Here is a 9,210-nt window from a genome sequence, read left to right on the forward strand (position 1 = left end):
GAAATTATGAACATTGCTCAACATCATGAAAATTAAACCTTATTTTCAATAAGCAATCCTGAAGAATATTTGGGGGTGCTTAACTTTTTTCCAGGTGTATATATACATAAGTACTAGTACCCTTTTCGGTAAAAAAAATAAAAAATATTTGGAACCCCAGATGGAAGAATCCTGCAAAAGAATCAGGGCGATAAGGTTCGTCATTTTTTCTGTATATTTGTCTGGAAAAGTAACTTACTTACTTACTTATTTCGTTGAAACAGTGAAATTTTGATTCACTCCATAAACACGTATATACCGATTTAGGCGGCCTTATAAGTACAATAAGCTTTAGTTTTGCTCATCTAATACCGTGAAATAGTCATTGTTGATATTCAGACATTTTAAAGGTGGTTTTAAGCAGGCTATTTTTATGACCGCCCTTTTGTTTAGCCACAATCCCTACTATTAAGTACTACCGTATTTAATGATAAGACTAGAGGAGAGCAGCTACAAACGGCATCTACTATCAATTGTTGGATTACTCTAATATCAGGGGCTGACCATCACTCCTATAACACAGCCACGACCCAAAAGTGCGGAGCGCAATTTTGTGGAGTGAGGAGCAAACCATAGTTCAGAATACTAACCACTAGGTCCAACCTGGCCCAGAGGCGTTACAGACTGTGTCCATCGATTTCGTGTCATCGTGTATGAGCGACCCAAAACCCATATCCAATAATTTGTCATGCCATTACCTGGACTGAATACTAATTCAATATTCTAAATCAACTACTGTCAAAATATTGAGGGCAGGGGGAGAGGGGGGGACCAATACATTGGACATACCGCAGGCAAAACACAGAGGACAAATCACTCTTCACATCTGTTCTGCTCAACAAGAAAACCAATACACAAACTTTGTATCACACGTTGTATGGTGTATGAAATATTAGCAGCGTACTTCGATCATAAAAACAGAAGATCATGTGGTTTTTAATAACGAATTTTATACACCATACAACGTGTGATACATGATCGAAGTACGCTGCTAATATTTCAAAACAGAAGATCCTATGGTTTTTTAATAACGAATTTTATACACCATACAACGTGTGATACATGATCGAAGTACGCTGCTAATATTTCAAAACAGAAGATCCTATGGTTTTTAATAACGAATTTTATACACCATACAACGTGTGATACATGATCGAAGTACGCTGCTAATATTTCAAAACAGAAGATCATGTGGTTTTTTAATAACGAATTTTATACACCATACAACGTGTGATACATGATCGAAGTACGCTGCTAATATTTCAAAACAGAAGATCAGGTGTTTTTTTAATAACGAATTTTCAGCCACTAACGTGTATAAATTCAGTTTCATTCTTAATATATTTAAATCACATCATCATCCACCATTCACAGCAGTTTGAAATAAATCTGACAGTGTAGACACCTTATCACGAAGAATTATTATAGACGACATATAATACAGTGTGGATGATGGAACACCAGAGTACCCTCTAAACTCTTGTTAGATCATTATTAAAAAACAACAACAGCCAAACTTACAAGTGCGCATCGTCTCTATATTTTTGTGGTTTCGTTTATACTAAATAATGTAGTTCCAAATAGGAAATTCAATACCAAATATATGTTTATCAAAAGTCACAATTTCTGAAACAGGAAACAAAATACCCTGCTAGAATTGTGAAGAACACAAGTTATACTAATTAGATAAATTAAACTAGCAAAACTTTGTCCTCAACATTTAAATACGTCATGCTTATATGTCAATTACACAAATTTGCTTAATATCAGGAGTTTATAATCTTAAATCAAGTGCTTTCAAGTGTAACATTACGATGTACAGGTGCGTATGATACTATATACTCAGGGATATGAATACATATTTTTGCAAGATATATACAGCATTTTATATAAAAGACTGAAGATAATCTATGAAAGAAGGCAAGCTCGAGACGAGTTATGATCTATAGAACTAACTACAAATATTGTTTATTGTAAGCCAGCATTAGTCTTATCAAGGTAGTAGACATGACTGAAGAAACTTTTAAAATTTAGAACAATACAAACTATCATTGTTAACTTAATAATATCTTCATTTAAATAATCAGTAATCATCATAACTTAATTAACTTGTCAAAGTATAAGGAGATTCCTGAAACATGTGACGTGAACCACTCAAAATCCCATACATGGGAATTATTTAATTGTAAGTACAGACACACATGAAATAGGTAGATTAGTAATGTTAAAATTTGTACAACACGTCAAAAAGTTGTGAATAAGTTGGAGAAATGGGATATTATTATAGGTTGATAAGACTGAAAAATTGACACATGAAATAGCTGTAATTATTGGCTATGCTGGGTTGTGTATGAAACTATTCAACAGTGTTGTAAGCCTAATAGTGAAACGTCTGAAACCATTATGATCAACAGAAATGCTATTTGAGCATGAAAAACGTTCTTTCCTTAATCGTATCAAAAAATGTAAAAATAATTACTGACGTAAATTCACAATGAATTGACGACATCCCATGTAGTCACGTGTGAACAGCCATTATTTGTGAGATTAAACTGTTGCTGAAGGCCTTTAGCGTTATATTAATTAATATTTCATTGAATTATTAGAACTTTTCACTACGTCATAAACATTATCATTTAGTGAACAGTTGTTCATTAATGGTTCCAGCTCGACTGTCGAAAACTGGCAATACTAGTTTTTAAAGTGGTGAAAAATCCGAGGTAATTCAAACAAATGAGATTTGTGATAGCACGATCTCCACGAATGTCAGGGTATGCTGAAGGACTGGGGCATGTAAATTATATTCCTTGACTTCATATAATGTCTTCCATCAATGAAGTCTTGATGATCGATAAAGATTGCAGACTGGTGATAGCTGCTCACCTAGTTTCGAAGTGGTGGAAGAATTTAAGCTTATAGAGGCAGTTAAACGAACATACAGTATTTTGTTATTCCAAGTGTGAAAGACTGTGACGGGAACATTTTGGTTTAACTGGCGATTTACACAGTGGGTATAAAACGTATCTGCAATGTGCTTACAAATCAAAATACCCACAGATATCAACAGGACTTGTAATACACAAACATTCCTGTTGTTATGGCAAAATATTTGGTCAGAAATCCAACTTGTTGTTTAGCATGTCAATGCTACTTGTGAAAAAGCAAGTACAGCTCAGGCTTGGTTCCAATGAATCAAGATTAACGATCTGAAATAGGCTCCTCAAGGCCAGAAAATTAACTTTGGAGCGGTTAATAAGACAAGTCTGACCACAGCGAAACAGCAATGGAGACAACTTGTATTACATGTAATGTAGTTGAGTCCACGTCTGGAACAAAAGAAGCACTTACTAAGTGTAAGCCAAAGACTCTGACACAGAGTCAAGACATATAGTGATCACTAAAAAATAACCAATATTCAACTTTTATTTACAATGTTATAAAGATGAAAAATTTTTCAGCTGTTTATGTTTTAATTTCTTTTTTGCATAAACCGAGTTATAAAACCTGAAATTTACAAAGTTCAAGGTTCTTAGCGCACCTCACTTCCACATTAAAAATATTTGCTGTGATTTTGATCTTTAACCTAGAATCAAGTAGTTCATAACACAAGTGTGGACAACAATATCAACGCTTATGATGCCATCATAGTAACCCGTAGCTGTTGGCAGGGTTACTCGAAGTAAAATATTAATTATGATCTCATAATTGCTCATAGCGCAGCGGATTACTCGTACAAAAACGTTATTGACGGCGTTATTATAGCAAATACCACTAATAGCGGGGTTACTAGTATCACAACGACGACAATCACAAAGTTATCGATTAGAGTCTGGTAACGCAAGCAAGCAGCGATTTCTAAACAACTAGTTGAAACCGTGACACAAAACATACGAAGCTACAGATTTTTACGTCTACACCATATTATATCTCTGTTAACAGAAGCTCTCATTTATTAGACTATTGAGTAATTCTTTATTTTATGGTCTTGCTAACAATTTTCAAGGCACGAATACAAGTGACATTAAACAACATACATTACACTACTTATGTTATTTAACCCTGATTATAGACAAACACATATACGTTCAATACATACACGTATTAATATTCAAGTTTGATAAATCACTCTATATCAATGCATACAAAAAAAAAACATTAATATTCTCCTCAATATTTGAACAGATCTAATCTATACAATAGGTCTAATTATAATCAGAAAGGCTATAATGTAGCAGTTGGATATATACAGCACAAAAAGGGAAATTTTAAAATCAAAACTGAAACATAGCTGAAAACCAAATAATCACAGTTAATTAAATTAAAATAAGATCAATTGTGGTCACAAATAATTTTGAGGGCTTTCTTTGACTTCCAGTGTTTGAATGAAGCATTACGACAGTTCATAAGTGCCCATATATTCTAAAAAACAACAACAAAAACGTAAGTTAAAAATCACCCATCACTTTTAAACTGAATGACCAAAATGTTGATCATGTAAAACAACATCGTGCTTTTCGCAGAATAGTTGTGACATTTACTGTGATAAAATAAAAGTGTTTTGGAGCTTCACGCAAATCTAATCAAGGGTTATCTACCTAAAGCCGTCCCCAATTTTGAACTGATAAGCTAAAGGAAAAACAGCTATTCAACAGCACACACCGCCAAATCTTACGTGACCAAGTAGTGGCATTTGACAGTTTCTTTTATTCAGACGTTGAGTAGGTTATAGTAAAAAGATTTTGGAACCTTGCCAAGTCGTTAAAGTCCATGTCGCCACGTTTGACCATTACGGTGTATCTTGAAAATAGTCCTGCAGCGCAGTTTCCATTACAAGATACTCTGTCATAAGACTGTCAAGGCTGAAAACATACCCCCCTTCTGAAATATTTTCCATAATTCATCTAATGTACGAGGACGACTGTTTCTCAGCGCCCGTTTCAACAGTCAATCCGGTCGCACAGAAATCATTAGGTCCTGTGTCAGGCGATTTGACCAGTATTTCTTCGTATAGAATAGTATGAATACCCATTTCATTCTCCGCCTGTTTGGGGTATAGACGGTTCAAGGGATATGCTGTGGAAGCAACTTGTCTACACGTGACGTGTGTCGGTTTTCCAGACAGATATTCTTCTTGATTATGTTGCTTACTGTTCCTTGGGTTACGTGGACGGCTTTTGCCATTGGCATTTGTATTCGTGAATACCCACCAGTTACAAGATGCCGCAATTTGCTTATAATGGTTGGGGTACGACTTGTTGCAGGTTTCTTTTTGGCTGGGCCTGGTACATCAACTTGATACACAAGGGATATCTTTGTCTTAATAAAATCTAAATCCCAGATCTCAATCTGAGTGTACGAATATATTGCGTCGAAAGAAAAGCTGTTACATACTGTTCCCAAAAGTGATAAATTTTCGGTGGTATCACATCATCTAAGTGATGTCAAACAATGTTAAAATATAGTTCTGACACATTCCGAAAAAAAAGCTGTTACATACCGTTCCCAAAAGTGATAAATTTTCGGTGGTATCACATGACCTACGTGATGTCAAACAATGTTAAAATATAGTTATGATACATTCCGTTCTACTGCCACTTTACATCGGCTGTGCTTGTCACGTGACTTGATGATTTCAAAATTCAAATCGTTTCTACATACCGTATTCAACCCGCTGTAGCGCACCCACGTCCCAAAGTGTAGAACGTAGTTTTTAACGCAATGGGCCGCGAACCTTGAATACTCACAATCACGGTCCGATCACCTTAATCACTAAAGCACGCCCGGCTCGTGACAAAAAGGGCCTTATCGACTACCCGAATACTACATAATTTTGTAAATTCATATCTCTTCTATAAGTCTTAAAACATCTTTATACACATATACAACTAAAAAATCTAGAGCATCAACAAACTGTAAATAAATGCACTGGTATAGAAATACAAAAAGCAATTTAACCAGAAGAGAAACAGAAATAAGTATTATATAATCTTAAAAAAAAAAGCAGTGCATATGAAAATGCACATAGTAAGAATGCATACAGGAGGATATTCATATTGGGGTAGTGACATACAAAGTTAGTTGGCCTATTCTAGCGCCCGTAATCCTAAATTACTTAAGTAACAGGGACAGACCTATCTTATTTGGTAGACAAACTATTTGTTTATAAGCTTCCCATAACAATCACTGCTGGATGGTCGCTGTTTTAATGTCGATTTTATCTTATGTTGCACTAGCGTTATTATCAAGGTTGTAGTGATGCTTTACTACAACATTTCTAATGTTCAGTGATAAACTAACAGGAATGATTTATAATGGTAGAATAAATTGTTAGATGTTTGATGTTGTCTTTATACTGTCACCAGTATGCAACTTGCGCTATAGTGCCTCCTGGTAAGAATTACTTTCGACAATGGAATCGCATTTTCAAAAACCTCAACTATCAAATGTTATAGTTCTCTGATGACCAATTTTTGAATTATGGACGGTAAAATAGATCAACTAACTTTATATTAAGTACCTATATATATAACAAATTATATTAAATTAGAGACTGAACTTTCGACATTCTTAATGTTCTGGATAACAGCTAAAAAATAACAATATAAATTCTTTGCTTGTTTGTTTTTGTAAACATTCTTTACAATTTCTGAGAGATGAGAGTACTCATAAAAAAATCGACTCTCTGTAAGCTCAATAATTGCTTTTTTTACAGAGGATCCGATGATGTTTGGACAAAATGGTGATCACCTACCTCGTTAGTATTCCAGCGATGGCGCTGGGAAGAGAAATGATCCACTTTTGGAATAGTCTCCAGGTTGCACGGTAGTTTCGGTCGGCTTTGATCTGTTGTGAAGAAAATGAGATATATAAGAGGCAAGTACGTTTAAAATGTTATACGTCCTTTCCACTTTATCAACATTGATATATATACAGGTAATTCCAACTGATAAAGGAATCACTGAAAGCACTTAATATTAACACAAACAAAGCCACCGACATTTTTAATAAATCGATCAATTAACCAAAAAGATATCTATGGATCTTAAAGAAAAACATTACATTTTTTAGAATGATCCTGATTTTTTGAAATGCATCGTGCTACAGAACATTAAAGTAGCATGTATATATATATTTGATTTAGAATTATAAAATGTCACATATTAGGTATAATGTTAATGCAGTGCATGCGTTGATTCGATATATTGAGGAATTTAAGGCATTTATAAATCTATAAAACCTGTAAAAATTACATAATATCGATATCATATACAATTACTATGACAATTACTAAATCATCAAAATTTATCTATATTGATCTAATTATTTATCTAAGGCTATATTTTATTTGTCGACCAACATATACACATATTTTTGATTCCTACAAGCTTATCAGGATTTTGGTTTAGACAGATTTCATAAATACTAATAGAAATTCGATGATCTACAGAACGCACCGTATTTTAACGTATTCATATACGTAACATAGCACCGGATGAATTCAATACGATAAAATGTTGTATAACTTCTGTCAAAACTTAAGCACTGATAGTATAAAACAGAATATGGTATGAATAAAATATAACGTGTATAAATATGTAAACTCTCAAAATGACAACATTTTAAAAAATACTCTAAGGAATAGTATGTAAAGGTAAAAATAATAATACTAAAAAACAGTCTTAGAGGATATAACAGCAAAACATAAAGATAAGTAAATTAATCTATGGTGATTAGTACGTGCATCAGTAATAAAATCATGCGAGAACCAAGTACAGCTTCTCTATATACATTTTACATCATTCAAGTTCGTCTGCTTTGGATATTCGCGCAAAGTACATAACGGCTATCTGAGCTAGTTGTCCCTAATTTTTAAATTGGTAGACTAGAGGGAAGGCAGCGAGTAAACAGAACCCATGCCAATTCTTGGGGCACTCTAATCGAAGAATGGGATTTTATTGCCACTCTTATGACACATCCAAGGCCCAACATACACAGAGCGATTTTGCGGCAACAGGACATGAAATATGGACGTTCAGATTCACAGCCCGTTAAATTAACCAAGAAGATTAACAAAAATCATAATCACTATGCTCACATTCGCTAAAAACCCGTTTAAGTGTCATGACTAAACCTAGTAAAGAGTTATAATAGCTTATGGAAATTACAGAAACAACAAAACATAGGTTCAATGATATTAGTCGATCACACACACACACACACACACATATATGTTTTCCAAGATGTCTCTCACAGCAATATCAGGTCGTTGAAACTTTCTTTACAGAATTCATATAGATACACAGTTTGCACACTGCTAAGTACTTCAGAAGGATGTGGAACCATATATTCATGCTGAAGTGAGTGGGCATGTCTTATCAGTTTCCGCCTTATTTACCAACTTCCAAACTCTATCTTGTGGGTTCTCTTTCTCTCTATATATATATACACAGGCAACAGTAGAAATAACAACAACAAAGGCTATATACCCACAGCCTAATTCATTTGTAAGGTTATATCTCTACGTATCACATTACCAACAACTAATTTCAGTCTATGAACTACACGTTGCCTGAAAACATGCTACACGATAACTTCAGTACTGGAGCCGTGCAAAAATGTATCAGACGTGTGAAATCTCATATTCAAACCTAACTTTCACTTTCGTAGGTCCATTCTAAATAAAGAAAATATATGCTGAACTAATTATCTGAGACTACTTACATTAGTACCAGATTGAATACGCATAAATTACTGAGAGAAAATACGCAACTTAACTCACAGTAAAATTAAGCAGCAAAGTAAGTGAGGGGGGGAAGGGTACCAAATTATAATCATTAACATTAAAACATGATTTAAAAACGTATATCGTATTAATTTACTATATTTATAACTGTACTAGAGTATTGAAAATTTTGACTTTTATAATGCTTTGTACACCTTCTGTCCTGCGAACACGATTTACTAAAAAAAAAAACGACCTTGATTGTATATTATGTAAATAATAGGCCATTTAAAAATGTGTACGTTTTAAACACACAGTACAATTTTATAACGTATGACAAAAAAAATTACCATTTTAACGCTACGACACCAGTTCTTCAACCGATGCCTGACGCAAGTTCCTGAGAGAAAGTGACTGTGTGTGTACTGAGGTGGTCTGAGAGTTTGATT

At 34.1% G+C, this 9,210-nt stretch overlaps 1 protein-coding gene across 4 annotated transcripts in view; it reads right to left on the bottom strand.

Annotated features, from left to right (window-relative positions):
* LOC106464060 (calmodulin-binding transcription activator 2-like) overlaps nt 1-6,885 on the bottom strand; it is a 67,427-nt gene extending 60,542 nt beyond the window's left edge. For 3 of the 4 annotated variants that reach the window (XM_022391722.1, XM_022391723.1, XM_022391724.1), the window contains exon 1: nt 6,791-6,855. The gene's annotated coding sequence lies outside the window, so the exon portion shown is untranslated. Of the gene's footprint in view, nt 1-6,790 lie in introns of all 4 variants that reach the window. The other variant, XM_013924171.2, reaches the window with a different exon arrangement.
* Between the last annotated feature and the right edge of the window lie 2,325 nt (nt 6,886-9,210).

This window comes from Limulus polyphemus, unplaced genomic scaffold (assembly GCF_000517525.1).
Source record: "Limulus polyphemus unplaced genomic scaffold, Limulus_polyphemus-2.1.2 Scaffold1551, whole genome shotgun sequence".
Classification (NCBI taxonomy): domain Eukaryota; kingdom Metazoa; phylum Arthropoda; class Merostomata; order Xiphosura; family Limulidae; genus Limulus; species Limulus polyphemus.